The sequence below is a fragment of the Leucoraja erinacea genome, chromosome 2 (genome assembly GCF_028641065.1).
Source record: "Leucoraja erinacea ecotype New England chromosome 2, Leri_hhj_1, whole genome shotgun sequence".
NCBI lineage: Eukaryota > Metazoa > Chordata > Chondrichthyes > Rajiformes > Rajidae > Leucoraja > Leucoraja erinaceus.
In genome coordinates this window covers 12,028,897-12,043,969 of record NC_073378.1, presented here as the reverse complement: position 1 = coordinate 12,043,969, position 15,073 = coordinate 12,028,897, and the positions used below count along the sequence as shown (strand labels likewise).

Sequence of the window (15,073 nt, the reverse complement as noted above, 5' to 3'; positions counted from 1 at the left end):
CAGGAACCTGAAGCTAGAAACACGTTCCACCTCCGTCCCGTTAATGTGGATGGGGGTGTGCGTGCCCCCTCTGGACTTCCTGAAGTCTACAATGAGCTCCTTGGTCTTCTTGGAGTTAAGGGCCAGGTTGTTGTCAGCGCACCATGCTGCTAAGTGCTGGACCTCCTCCCTGTATGCCAGCTCATCGTTGTTGCTGATGAGGCCAATCACCGTTGTATCATCTGCATACTTGATGATGGTGTTAGTACCATGTACAGGTGTGCAGTCATAGGTGAAGAGGGAGTAGAGGAGGGGGCTCAGCACACAGCCCTGTGGAACGCCGGTGTTCAGGGTGAGGGTTGAAGAGGTGTGCTTGTCTAACCTCACGGACTGGGGTCTAGCGGGGAAGGATCCACCAACATGTATCCTTCCCCACTAGAGGAGACAAGACACTGGACAAAGTATACACCAATATGGCTGAAGCTTACAAAGCCATCCCCCTCCCCCACCTTGGTCAGTCTGATCACGTCTCATTGTTCCTGCTCCCTAAGTACTCCCCACTCATCAGACGGGTTAAACCAACTGTGAGGACAGTTAAAGTCTGGTCAGAGGAAGCGGACTTCACACTTCAGCAGTGTTTTGGAAACACTGACTGGAAGGCGTTTGCAGCCCAGGCCACCCTTGACTCTCACACGGACATTGATTCCTACACATCCTCTGTTCTGGACTTTATAAACTCCACCATCAATAGTGTCACCTCCCTCAATCAGGTGACCATATACCCGAATCAGAAGCCATGGATGAACAGCGAGGTCAGGCTACTGCTGAAAGCACGGGACACCGCTTTCAGGTCAGGCGATGCTCGAGCCTACAGTTCATCCAGTGCTAACCTGAAGAGGGGCATCAGGAAGGCCAAGCAGTGCCATAAGCTCAGGATTGAGGAGCACTTCAACAACAACTCCGACCCCCGACGCATGTGGCAAGGCATCCAGGCCATCACGGACTGCAGACCCTCCAACATCACCCCCACATCCAGCGACGCCTCCTTCCTTGAGGAGCTTAATCACTTCTATGGCCGCTTCGACAGGGACAATCTAGAGACAGCCATCAAGGCTGTGCTACCTGCCGATCTCCAATTTGTAGTTGGAGACGCGCTCCACCTCAGTCCCGTTTATATGGATGGGGGTATGTCTGCCCCCTCTGTTCTTCCTGAAGTCAACAATAATTTCCTTCGTCTTCTTGGAGTTGAGGACGAGGTTATTGTTGGCACACCAGGCTGTCAGGTGCTGGACCTCCTCCCTGTAGGCTGACTCGTCGTTGTCACTGATCAGTCCTACCACCGTGGTGTCGTCGGCAAATTTAATGATGGCGTTGGAGCCATTCTTAGGGATGTAGTCATGGGTGAAGAGGGAGTAGAGGAGAGGGCTGAGCACACAGCCCTGTGGCACGCCGGTGTTCAGTGTTATAGTGGAGGAGGTGAGGTTGTTGACCCTAACAGACTGTGGTCTGTTGGTGAGGAAATCCAGTGTCCAATTGCAGAGGGAGGTGGAGATGCCAAGTCCGCTGAGTTTGGTGATCAAGCTAGCGGGGATGACAGTGTTAAAGGCAGAGCTGAAATCAATGAACAGCATCCTGATGTAGGTGTTATTGCTGTCCAGGTGGGTCAGGGCAGAGTGTAGGGCCGCCGATATGGTGTCCTCTGTAGACCTGTTGGTCCGGTAGGCAAACTGATGGGGGTCCAGTGTGGGGAGGAGGCTGGCTTTGAGGTGAGCCAAGATCAGCCGCTCAAAGCACTTTGCAATCCCCTGGCCCGACTGTTGCTAATAGAAAACTTCTCCTGCTATGGCGCCAAGACAGCCATAAATATGGAAAGCAATAGAGTCGATCTGTGCATTTGTCTGCTCCACTGCAAAATCTCAAGGTATGCCTACTTTGACTAAGTTCTCCTCTCCGTCAAGAGTTCTGCAACCCTCTCTCGCTGCTCCCCTTCTGTGATTTCACCTGAACTTCAGCTCCTCGTTGTCACCTTCTCCTCAGCCACCAAAGAACCTTATCATTTCCTTTTGATTGATTTGGACGAGGGGGATTGAAGACTTTGTGGCCAAGTCTGCAGATTATATAAAAATACGTGGAAGGGCAGGTAGTGTAGAGAAGCAGGGATTCTGCAGAGGGACTTGGACAGGTTGGGAGAGTCGGCAGTGAAGTGGCTGATAGAATATAGTGTAGCAAAGTGTGGAGTCATGCATTTTGGTAGTAGGAATAAAGACATGCACTATTTTCTAAATGGGGAGATAATCCAGAAATCTGAGGTGCAAAGGGACTTGGGAGTATTGGTGCAGGATTCCTAGAAAGTTAATCTGCAAGTCGAATCGGCAATAAAGAAAGCAAACTCAATGCTAGCATTTATTTTAAGAGGGCTTGTAACAGAAACGGGGATGTAATGCTGAGGCTCTACAAGGCATTGGTAAGGATGCATTTGGAATTTTGTGAGCAATTTTGGGCACCATATCTGAGGAAGGATGGGATGGCTCAGAAGAGGGTCCAGAGGAGGTCTACAAGAATGATCCCAGGAATTAGTAGGTTAACCTATGATGAGCGTTTGTCAGCCCTGGGCCTGTACACACTGGAGTTTAGAAGAATGAGGAGGGACCTCATTGAAACATACAGAATAGGGAGGTTGCACGGCAGTCAAGGTCGCGACCCGTGACCCGTACTGTTGCCACGCAACGTCTTCTGGAGTACAAACGGTGAATGTCAGGTAAGCTCTTACTATGGCTGCCAGTGCAGCAGGGCCCGTCTTCTGTCCTGCATCCGGACTCCACGCTGACTGGTTCCACACTCGCGGACCCCGGGTCGTTTGTCCCCCCGTCTGGGGGTCGGGTGAATCGCCCGGTGTGTGGGTCGTGGGTCGGGGAGGTGAATCACCCGGTGTGGGTGTCGGGCGTTTGAATCACCCCGTGTGGTGGTGGGAGTGGGGGGGGGTGAATCACCCGGCGTGTCGTGTGTGGGTCGGGGTCCGGGGGGGTTGAATCACCCCGGTGTGGGGGTTGAGGTCTGGTGCCGGTGCAGCGCAGTCAGTGACTCTGGGTGGGCGGAGGGACCAGACTATGCCCAACTCTGTTACAGCTGACAGGGACGTTGCCGGGTTTATGGCCCCGTGTGCCGCTGCCCGGAGCTGCGGTCCCGCTCCACCCGGCCCCGTGTGTGTGCACTGCCGACCCACAGCCTGTGACAGTGTGGCTGTACAGGGGGAGACGGGGCGGAGGCCGGCCGCAGTCGGACAGCGCTGACCCCGGGGGGAGAGTGGGGGCTGTTCCAGAGGGATCCGCTCCTTCGGCCGCTTACACCTTGGTGCTGCCTAGTACTCCAGAAGGCTTGAGCTACTCCGTGCGCCACGCCCATGGACCTTACATGCAAGGCTTGGATAGAATGGATGTGGAGAAGATGTTTCCACTCGTGGTAGAATCTAAGACTCGAGGTCATGGCTGGACGTTGTTTTCGGAAGGAGACGAGAAGAAATGTCTTTAGTCAGAGGGTGGTGAATCTGTGCAATTCTTTGCTACAGAAGGCTGTAGAGGTCTTGGTTTCTTGGTTTCTTGGTCCTCCAAAATATTCCAAATGCAATTTAAACTGGAGGTCCAGTGGATATTTTTAAGGCAGAGAGAGATGGGGATAGGTTTAGGCAGGAAAATGAAGTTAGGACAAAGATATAGAATAACTATGATTGAATGGCGGAGTAGACTTGATGGGCCGAATGTCCTAATTCTGCTACTATCACACGACCTTGTGAACAGCATCGGATCTGTCGTTTTCACACCCTCCTTATAGGTATGTTCGAAAACCTACCTGAATCGTCGCTGAGAATCTGCCCCAGCCCGTGTGCGCGATTTTGGCGCTGTTTAGAGGGGGCGGGTTTAAAACATGATTTTTACTAGGCTGTTCCAATCGAAGATGTTCAGCCTAGTAAATCATTAACGAAAAATCGCTGAAAGACCCCGTCGCAAAAGGTATTATTAGTTTTATAGGCCTCGAATAATAGTTATAATAGTTTTAAAACCACTCTCTCAACCTGCGACCTCTCGCAGCCCCAGGGTTTTATAAATCAAACAATTAAAGGTATTTACCTTATTTTTACATTAAAAGGGGCTTCTTAAGACCCCTTTATACAAAGTTTACTATAGCGAGTAGTTCATTTTGGGCTCTTTATATCCCGCAGTATTTTTCTGGGCATTTGAGGGCACAAATCCAGCGCAATGTGAACGTTCTAAACCAGCACGTTCCACAGGATCCCACTAGAAAGCTGATTTAAAATGGACTTTAATTTACAGCAATTGAACACTAAATTCCTTCCATTTGGCCTATAAATTGATGTAAATGAGATTTAAAAACCATGTTTTATTGTGAATTATTTGTGAATATTATTTGGACACTTAGGCTATTTAAAAATGTTAATCATTTATTAAGAAATGGATAGATGTTTAGATCTAGTAATTGAAGTTTGAAATTAGCTACAATTGGGTAACTAACTTTAATTTCAGGTCCTCCAAGTAAGATTATTTTATGTTTGTTTCAGAATGCTTCAATCTATGATAACTGAAAATTTCATTCAGTTCTCTTAATTTTTAAGAAGGTTATGGGCTTTTGACAGCACACGATCACAGCTTTTTTGTTATGTCCATAGAAAATCAATAGGGAACAAGATGCTAATTTCCGAGTATGAAAATGGCCATAACTTTTTTATTACTTGAGATATGAAAGTGAATTAAATTAAACTTCTTTTTATGCTTTATCTGATGGGATAAATTGCAGACTTGATTTTTAAAATCTCAAAATTTTGTAACATTGCTACTCCTTACCCTCCCATATTTCTGTGCCTGGCCCTCAGTTACTCCAACAGAAGAAACGTTGCCTATTTCCTTCGCTCCATAGATGCTGCTGCACCCGCTGAGTTTCTCCAGCATGTTTGTGTACCTTCGATCTTCCAGCATCTGCAGCTCCTTCTTGAACAGTTAGTGCAACATGTTGTGTCGGTCGCGGCATCGTCGCGGGGCCGTCACCATGGTGACTGTCTCCCGGACACCGGAAGTCCCACCCCGCCCGCGCACCAACCGCCACCAACCGTCACCAACCGTCACCAACCGCCCACCAACCGTCCGTCCGTCCCACCTGACCCGGATGTTGTTTCGCAGCCCGTGACGTCAGCGGCCGCTGGCGAAGCGAAGACCAGGTGAGTGAGGCCCGTGGTCGTTGAATGATGAAGTGTCGCTTGGTGACGGCGGCGGGGTCTGTGTCTGTGTCTGAGTCTGTGTCTGTGTCTGGTCTGTGTCTGTGTCTGAGCCCAGGGTGCGGGCACACGGTCATCGTGTGTGGGGCTGGCAACGGACTCTTGCCTTGCCGTCCCTCACTGTCCGGCCCCTGTCCCATCCCCATCCCATCCCCCATCCCCCCCCATCCCCCATCCCCCATCCCCCATCCCCATTCCCATCCCCATCCCCCATCCCCATCCCCATCCCCATCCCCATCCCCATCCCCATCCCCCTCCCCCTCCCCCTCCCCCTCCCCCATCCCCCTCCCCCCCCCCCCCTCCTCCCCCCCCCCCCTCCCCCTCCCCCATCCCCATCCCCATCCATCCCCCATCCCCCATCCCCCATCCCCATCCCCATCCATCCCCCCCCCCCTCCCCCTCCCATCCCCCCTCCCCTCCCCCATCCCCCTCCCCCTCCCCATCCCCATCCCCATCCCCCTCCCCCCCCCCATCCCCCCCCCCCCATCCCCTCCCCCCCCCCCCCCCATCCCCATCCCCCTCCCCCTCCCCCATCCCCCTCCCCATCCCATCCCCCATCCCCCCCCCATCCCCCCTCCCCCCCCCCCCCCCCCCCATCCCCCCCCATCCCCATCCTCCATCCCCCATCCCCCATCCATCCCCCATCCCCCCCCCCCCCCCCATCCCCCTCCCCCATCCCCCTCCCCCATCCCCTCCCCCCATCCCCCCTCCCCCTCCCCATCCCCATCCCCCCATCCCCCCCCCCATCCCCCTCCCCCTCCCCCCCTCCCCCTCCCCCTCCCCATCCCCCCCCCCCCCCCCCCCCCCATCCCCCCCCCCCCTCCCCCTCCCCCTCCCCATCCCCATCCCCCATCCCCCCCCATCCCCATCATCCCCCCCATCCCCCCCCCCATCCCCCTCCCCCTCCCCCTCCCCCCCCCCATCCCTCCCATCCCCCCCCCCTCCCCATCCCCCCTCCCCCCATCCCCCCCCCCCATCCCCATCCCCCCCCCCCCCCCCCCCCCCCATCCCCCCCCCCCTCCCCCATCCCCATCCCCCCCCTCCCCCATCCCCCTCCCCATCCCCCCCCCCCATCCCCATCCCCCCCCCCCCCCCATCCCCCCCCATCCCCCTCCCCCATCCCATCCCCCCCCCCATCCCCATCCCCCATCCCCCCTCCCCCATCCCCCCATCCCCCCCCTCCATCCATCCATCCATCCCCCCCCCATCCCATCCCCCTCCCCCCCTCCTCCCCCATCCCCATCCCATCCCCCCCCCCCATCCCCATCCATCCATCCTCCCCATCCCCATCCATCCCTCCCCCCCTCCCCCCCCAATCCCATCCCCCCCCCATCCCTCCCCCCCATCCCATCCCCATCCCCCCCATCCCCCATCCCCCCCCCCATCCCCCATCCCCATCCCCCATCCCCATCCCCATCCCCATCCCATCCCCCCCCCATCCCCATCCCCCCCATCCCCCATCCCCCCCCCCCATCCCCATCCCCATCCCCCCCCCCCCCATCCCCCATCCCCCCCCCCCATCCCATCCCCCCATCCCATCCATATCCCCCTCCCCCCCCCCCTCCCCCCCCCCCCCCCCCCCCCATCCCCCCCCCCCCCCCCATCCCCCCATATCCCCATCCCCATCCCATCCATCCCCATCCCCCCCATCCCCATCCCCATATCCCCCATCCCCCCCTCCCCCCATCCCCCATCCCCCTCCCCCCTCCCCTCATCCCCCCCATCCACACCCCCATCCCCATCCCTCCCTCATCCCCTCCCCCCCCATCCATCCCCCCCCCCCATCCCCATCCCCCCCCATCCATCCATCCCCCCATCCCCCATCCCCATCCCCATCCCCCCCCCCCATCCCCCCCCCCATCCCCCCCCCTCCCCATCCCCCATCCCCCTCCCCCCCCCCTCCCCCCATCCCCCCCCTCCCCCATCCCCATCCCCCCCCCCCCCCCCCCCCCCCCCCATCCCCCCCCCTCCCAATCCCCCCTCCCCCATCTCCCCCATCCCCCATCCCCCCCTATCCCATCCCCCATCCCCATCCCCCCATCCCCATCCCCCATCCCCCTCCCCCATCCCCCCCATCCCCCCCCCCCCTTCCACCCCCCTCCCACCCATCCCCCCCCCCCCCATCCCCCCTCCATCCCCCATCCCCCATCCCCATCCCCCCCATCCCCATCCCCCATCCCCATCCCCCCATCCCCCCCATCCCCCTCCCCCCCCCCCCCCCCCCATCATCCCCCATCCCCATCCCCCCACTCCATCCCCATCCCCCCTCCCCCTTCCCATCCCCCCCCCCCCTCCTCCATCCCCCCCCCTCCCCCATCCCCCCCCCCCCCCACCCCCATCCCCCCCATCCCATCCCCCATCCCCCATCCCCTCCCCCTCCCCCTCCCCATCCCCATCCCCATCCCCCCTCCCCATCCCCCCCCCTCCCATCCCCCCCATCCCCATCCCCATCCCCCTCCCCCAAGATCCCCCAATCATCCCCCCTCCATCCCCCCCCCCCATCCCCTCCCCCCTCCATCCCAATCCTCCCCCCCCCCTCCCATCCCCTCCTCCCCTCCATCATCCCCCCCCCATCCCCATCCCCCTCCCCCCCCCATCCCCCTTTCCCTCATCCATCCCCATCCATCCTCCTCCCCATCCCCATCCCCCCCCACTCTCCCCCTCCCCCCCTCCACTCCATCCTCCCCATCCATCCCCAATCCCCATCCCCATTCCATCCCCCCATCCCATCCTTCTCCCCCTTCCCCCCCTCCCCCCTCCCTCCCCCCCCTCCCCTCCCCCCCCCCTCCCCCTCTCGATCCCCCTCCATCATCCCCATCCCCCCCCTCATCCCCCATCCCCATCCTCCTCACCCATCCCCCCTCACCATCCCCCTCCCCATCCCCCCCTCCCTCTCCTCCCAATGCTCCCCCTCTCCCCTCCCTCCTCCTCCTCCTCCCCCATCCTCCCCATCCTCCTCTCATCCCCACCATCCTCCTCAGTGTCCCCCCATCCTCATCCCCATCCCCCTCCCCCTCCCCCATCATCCTCCCCCCCTCGTCCCCATCCCCATTCCCATCCCTCCTCCCTCCATCCCCATCCCCATTCCCATCCTCCCATCCCCATCCCCATCCCCCTCCCCCATCCCCCCCCCATCCCCCTCCACCATCCCCCTCTTCATCCCCCTCTCCATCCCCCTTTCTCCATCCTCATCCCCTCCCCCATCCCCCCTCTCATCCCTTGTCCCTCCCCATCCTCCATCCCCCTCCCATCCTCCCATCCCCCTCCCCATCCTCATCCTGTCCCCCCATCCTCCCTCCCCATCCCCCTCTCCATCCCCCTCCACCCATCCTTATCCCCCTCCCCATCCCCCTCCCCCTCCCCCTCCCCCCTTCCCCTTCCCATCCCCATCCCCCTCCTCCTCCTTCAGCCCAGCCCAGCCCAGTCCAGCCCAAAGATTATAGAGGAGCTCCTCGAGTATCTTTGGTCCACCCATCTCCATCCACCCACATCAGTCTGAGGGAACCGTGTGGGAAAGAACTGCTGTTGCTGATTCACACCGAAGATAGACACACAAAGCTGGAGGAACTAAGCGGGACAGGCAGCGTCTCTGGAGAGGAGGAATGGGTGACGTTTCGAAGGGTCTCGACTGGAAACGTCCCCCCTATATTCCTTTTCTCCACAGATGCTGCCTGACCCGCTGAGTTACTCCAGCACTTGGTGAAACCAACATCTGCTGTACTTTGTTTCTACCAAAGATCTTAGAGTATCTTTGGTTTCTCCCCATCTCCTCCTCCTCACCGGGCCAACCCAAGGCGGAGGGAGGGCCAGCACTCTGCTCCCAGCTCCATGCTTGTCTGTTTCAACTGGATAGTTCTCATTGTCGTGTATTGTTACAGTTCACAAATAACTACTCGGTTGAAAGTTTAAACCAATACAGTAATGGTTTGATCACTTCAGTGACGAGTTTTGACATGTTGACTTTGTGTTTCTAATTTCATCTTCTGACAAGTTGATAATTTGGTCTTTGGTCTTTACTTTCCAATTACTTGATAAAGGCAGAATGCCTCTGCCAATGGTGGCACGAATGAAATTCATTGATCCTGTTCATTGTCCCCATAAATATGTGTTTTAAAATGGTTTATTATGTGACAATATTAAGACATTTTGTTGTCATCCAATTAATGCTGTCTTGGCATAGAATTTGGGCTGCTTTATGAGGAGCTGGTGTGCCCACTGAGATGTCAAGGAGTGATACAGTGTGGAAACAGGCTCTTCTGCCCAACTTGCCCACACCGACCAACATGACCTTGCTACAGTAGTCCCAACTGCCTGCGTTTGGTCCATATCCCTCCAAACTTGTCCTATCCATGTCTGTTTCTTTAATGTTGGGATAGACCCAGCCGCAACTACCTCCTCTGGCAGCTTGTTCCATACACATAGAAACATAGAAAATAGGTGCAGGAGTAGGCCATTCGGCCCTTCGAGCCTGCACCGCCATTCAATATGATCATGGCTGATCATCCAACTCAGTATCCTGTACCTGCCTTCTCTCCATACCCCCTGATCCCTTTAGCCACAAGGGCCACATCTAACTCCCTCTTAAATATAGCCAATGAACTGGCCTCAACTACCTTCTGTGGCAGAGAATTCCAGAGATTCACCACTCTCTGTGTGTGAAAAAAAATGTTTTTCTCATCTCAGTCCTAAAAGATTTCCCCCTTATCCTTAAACTGTGACCCCTTGTTCTGCACTTCCCCAACATCGGGAACAATCTTCCTGCATCTAGCCTGTCCAACCCCTTAAGAATTTTGTAAGTTTCTATAAGATCCCCCCCTCAATCTTCTAAATTCTAGCGAGTACAAACCGAGTCTATCCAGTCTTTCTTCATATGAAAGTCCTGACATCCCAGGAATCAGTCTGGTGAACCTTCTCTGTACTCCCTCTATGGCAAGAATGTCTTTTCTCAGATTAGGAGACCAAAACTGTACAAAATACTCCAGGTGTGGTCTCACCAAGACCCTGTACAACAGCAGTAGAACCTCCCTGCTCCTATACTCAAGTCCTTTTTGCTATGAATGCTAACATACCATTCGCTTTCTTCACTGCCTGCTGCACCTGCATGCCTACTTTTAATGACTGGTGTACCATGACACCCAGGTCTCGTTGCATCTCCCCTTTTCCTAATCGGCCACCATTCAGATAATAGTCTACTTTCCTGTTTTTGCCACCAAAGTGGATAACCTCACATTTATCCACATTATACTGCATCTGCCATGCATTTGCCCACTCACCCAGCCTATCCAAGTCACCTTGCAGCCTGCTAGCATCCTCCTCACAGCTAACACTGCCCCCCAGCTTAGTGTCATCCGCAAACTTGGAGATGTTGCATTCAATTCCCTCGTCCAAATCATTAATATATATCGTAAACAGCTGGGGTCCCAGCACTGAGCCTTGCGGTACCCCACTAGTTACTGCCTGCCATTGTGAAAAGGACACGTTTACTCCTACTCTTTGCTTCCTGTCTGCCAGCCAGTTCTGTCATACACCCACCACCCTTTGCGTGAGAAACTTACCCCCAGGTTCCTATTAAATCTTTTTTCCTTCACCTTGAACATATGTCCCCTGGTCCTCGATTCCCCCACTCTGGGCAAGAGATTCTGTGCATCTACCCGTTTTATTCCTCTCATGATTTTATACACCTCTATAAGATTGTTAATCCTGGCCAAATTGCAGAGGCTAGGACTTTAAAATGAGGTAAAGGTTTCCGGGCTGCTGGGAGATTTGGTCAACTTGGAATTGCTCTCTGCAGAACTGGGACAAGCTGTGGAGTGGTGCCAGTGTGTCTAGAGCCTAGATACAAGTTGCAAGAAAAGAATAAGAATAAGTGAGGCCTAGTGGGCTTGATCAGGCAGATACAGGAATCAAACCTATGGTGGGATAGGTACAGTAGTTGAACTGTAATTGTGTTTTACTAAAATAAAGATTTGTTGTTCAAGTGCTTGATTCAGTGTTTTTGACTGAAACTACACTGGGGGGAAGCTTAGAACGAGCAATTTACAAGATCACCCTCATCCTCCTGCGCTCCAAGGAATAGAGGCACATCTACTCAACCTCTCCCTAGCGTTCAGACCCTCTAGTCCTGGCAACATCCTCGTAAATCTTTTCTGAACCCTAGCAAGCTTGGCAATATCTTTCCTATATGGAACACAATACTATTAATGCGGTCTCACCAACGTCTTATACAACTGCAACATGACCTCCCAACTTCTATTTTCAATACTGTGACTGATGGAGGCCAATGTATCAAAAGCCTTTTTGACCACCTTATCTATCTGCAACTCAACCTTCAAGGAACCATGCACCTGCACTCCTAGATCCTTCTGCTCTACAGCAGTGGCCTACCATTCAATGTGTAGGTCCTGCCCTTGTTAGATATTCTAAAATGTAACACCTCACATTTCTCTGTATTCAATTTTATCAACCATTCCTCAGGCCACCTGGCCAATCGATCAAGATCCTGCTGCAATCTTTCACAACCATCTTCACTCTCCGCAAAAACACCCATTTTTGTATCATCAGCAAACTTGTTTATCTTGCCCTGTATGCATATGGTCCCCAGGACTCTAGGGGCGCTGCACTGGCAGCAGCCTCTGCCTACAGCCTGTCTGTTATTTCTGTCTTTTTTATTATTTTTAGTTAGTCCAAAGTGTTGTGTTGGGGGAAACTTTAACTTTTCTATGTGGGGGAGGGGGGCAGGGTAAGCGGGGAAACCGTCTCCCAGTCTCTTCCTGGCGGGGACGGGACTATTTCTCCGAGTCGAGTCCTCGCCCCCCACCTCGCGGCCTACCAGCTGGATCAGAGCGACCTTTCCTGCTGGGGACCGGGAACCGGACCAGGGCTGCTACAGCGGCGGCGCAGCGCTGGAGTCACCGCGGAGCGGGCGATGCCTACCTGGGTCGCCGTTGGAGCTCCGGAGCGTTGGGCCGCTGCTCCAACATCGTGGAGCTCTGGTGCGGAGAGATTCCAACGCGGGCGGCGCTGAACGGCATCGTGGAGTCCTGGGGCGCCTTGTAGAGGGTCTGCAGCAGCAGTCTCCACCCGGCGCGGCCTACAGACTTTGGGGAGCCGCCGACTCCGGTAGGAGGGGGCCGACTCTGTGTCCACGCTGCTGAGGATGTCCCGCAGCCCCGACGTCGGACTTTTAACATCCCGGCGTGCGGTCCTGAACATCGGGCCGCCCGTAGTGGCAACTGCGGAGGGCACGGGGAGGCCCTGACCACGGGGAACAGTGGAGGAAGAAGACTGACTTTGGTGCCTTCCCACACAGTGGGGAACTTTGATTCTGCTGTGTGGGGATGTTTTATGTCAAACCCTATAGTGTGTTGTGTCCTGTTGATTTTTATTGTATGGCTGTATGGAAATTTATTTCACTGTGCCATCAGGCACACGTGACAATTAAATCTATCTTGAATCTTGAATGTGTCAACCAAATCATTGATGTAGATGACAAACAGTAATGGGCCCAGCACTGAACCCTGAGGCACACCATTAGTCACAGGTCTCCCGTCTGAGAAACAACCTTCTACCATTACCCTCTGCTTTCTTCCATGGAGCCAATTTGCAATCCATTCCACTGTCTCTCTTTGGATCCCATGCGATCAAACCATCCAGAGCAGCCTACCATGCAAAAACTTGTCGAATGCCTTACTGAAATCCATGTATACAACATAGCTCTGGCCTTTTGGTCACGTCAACAAATTCAATAAGATTTGTGAGACACGACTTCCAACGTAAAAACCATGCTGACTACCCCTAATCAGCCGTTGCCCATCCAAATGCCTGTATAACCTATCCTTCAGAATACTCTCCATTAACTTTCCAATTAAAAATGTCAAGCTCACTGGCCTATAGTTCCCAGTATTTTCCCTGCAGCCCTTCATGGTTAGAGGCACAAAGTTGGGCACCCTCCAGTCTTCTGGCACCTCTCCTGTATTTAAGGACAACTCGTAAATTTCAACCAGGGCTCCCGCAATTTCCTCTCTAGTTTCCCACAATGTCCTCGGATATATCTGATCAGACCCTGGAATATCTGATCAGGCTATGTATCTTTTTAATTCTCTTACATTATTTGCGACATGGAATCTCTGATGGTTTAATTTTTTTTTAAACTAACGTTTGTGAAATTGCAAAATATTATGAGCTTAATGAAATAATAATTTCTTACTATTGCAATTATTTCTTACTATAATCAATTATATTGATTTGTTTCATTGTTTACCTTGATATGCCAGTCTGAGTTTCCTGGATAAAACAAGGTCGGTAGGGTGGCACAACAGGTAGAGCTGCCGCCTGGCAGTAGAGAACCGGCTTCCTCCCACATTGCAAAACAGTGAGGATTTGTGGGTTAATTGGCATTTACAAAATGCTCCGAGTGCGTAGGGACAGAATGCAAAATTGAAATAACATTGAACTAGTGTGAACAGATGATCGATGGTTGGCGTTGATTTGGTAGGCCGAAGGGCCTGCTTCCATGCCGTATCTTTCAATCAATCTTTCAGCCAATTCAATCAGAACAAAAAGTGCTGGACTAACTCAATGGGCCAGGCTGTGACTTTTCAGGTTGGGACCTTTCTTCAGATTAATTTTCTCCACAGATGCTACCTGACCCATTGAGTTACTCAGCAATTTGTGTATTGCTCAAGATTCTAGCATCAGCAGTTCCTTGTATTTCTTTTGAGTTTCTTGATCACCTTGTTATCCTAATCATTCGTACCTGGAGAATTTGTATATTTGTGGGACAGAAACAATGAGAACACTATTTGTTCCATGTCTTGTAATGTGTTCAATTTCTGTGTTCAATTTCTCTTCCAAATTGAGCATGATTTGCTTCTATTCCATTTTGGGTTATGAGATAGCAGAAGAGTCCAGTTCAGACTGTGCCATACTCTCTCAATTTAGATACTGGTGCTAAGCTATTTGTGAGGAGAACTGCAAGGTCAATTCAGCCGGTATTTGATACCACAATAGCTAATGTGATTGTACTCTTTTGCTGTTGAAATTCAGCACTGCAGGTAGTTCTGCGACATTGTGATAGCTGAATTCCAAAGAAACCTCATGCTGCAGAAATCATGTTAGGAAAACCATTGTGTCAATGGGGTTAGGGGTAAAAAAAAATTCAGATATGCAACAACCAAGGATTTTTTTCCCAGCAGGATTTTCAAATGTAAAGATCATTTTGATTGCTTTGTTTATTTTCGTTACTGCAAGCTAAAATACTATAAGCTGCATGTTACATTATTTAATCGAGTATCATTCACAAGAGTCAATAGAAGTGATTGCTTGTCAATTTCAATGCCCTTCTGCAGTGAAACTGATTGACTGTTCTCAAGAGTCAATTATGTCTAATTAGTTACTAAGGGGACTTTGCATAGAAAACCACCCTTCTTCTGCAAGCCAGCTTTTCTCCGCTTGGCAATTTCCAAAGTAACTTTGAATTAGTTCTCTCCTTCCCGATCAAAATCACATTATAACCGATTCATCCCACATAGTGCTTCCTAATTCCCAATCGAGTTGTATCCAATTTGCAGTATATAGAACTACCTGGAATGATATGGCTGAGTGACTTGCTTGGTCAGTGTCATGAACTGTGTAAGAGTCAGCAACATTTAGGATGTTGTATGCTCTGTTGTAAATGCTAAGGTGTGGTATTTTATTTGTCACATGTACTGAGATAGAGCGGAATTCATTTTTGTGTGGTCTTGGGCCTGGAAGTCAATGCTGACATTGCTTCACTAGGGCACAAATTGCTGAAGTAACTCAGCGGGTCAG

General features: G+C 53.2%; 1 protein-coding gene across 1 annotated transcript in view; it reads left to right on the top strand.

Annotated features, from left to right (window-relative positions):
• The first annotated feature begins 5,062 nt into the window (after positions 1 to 5,062).
• The window catches only part of exoc2 (exocyst complex component 2), a 236,411-nt gene continuing 226,400 nt past the window's right edge, over positions 5,063 to 15,073 (top strand). The window contains exon 1 of the mRNA XM_055651664.1: positions 5,063 to 5,206. The gene's annotated coding sequence lies outside the window, so the exon portion shown is untranslated. The remainder of the gene's footprint in view (positions 5,207 to 15,073) is intronic.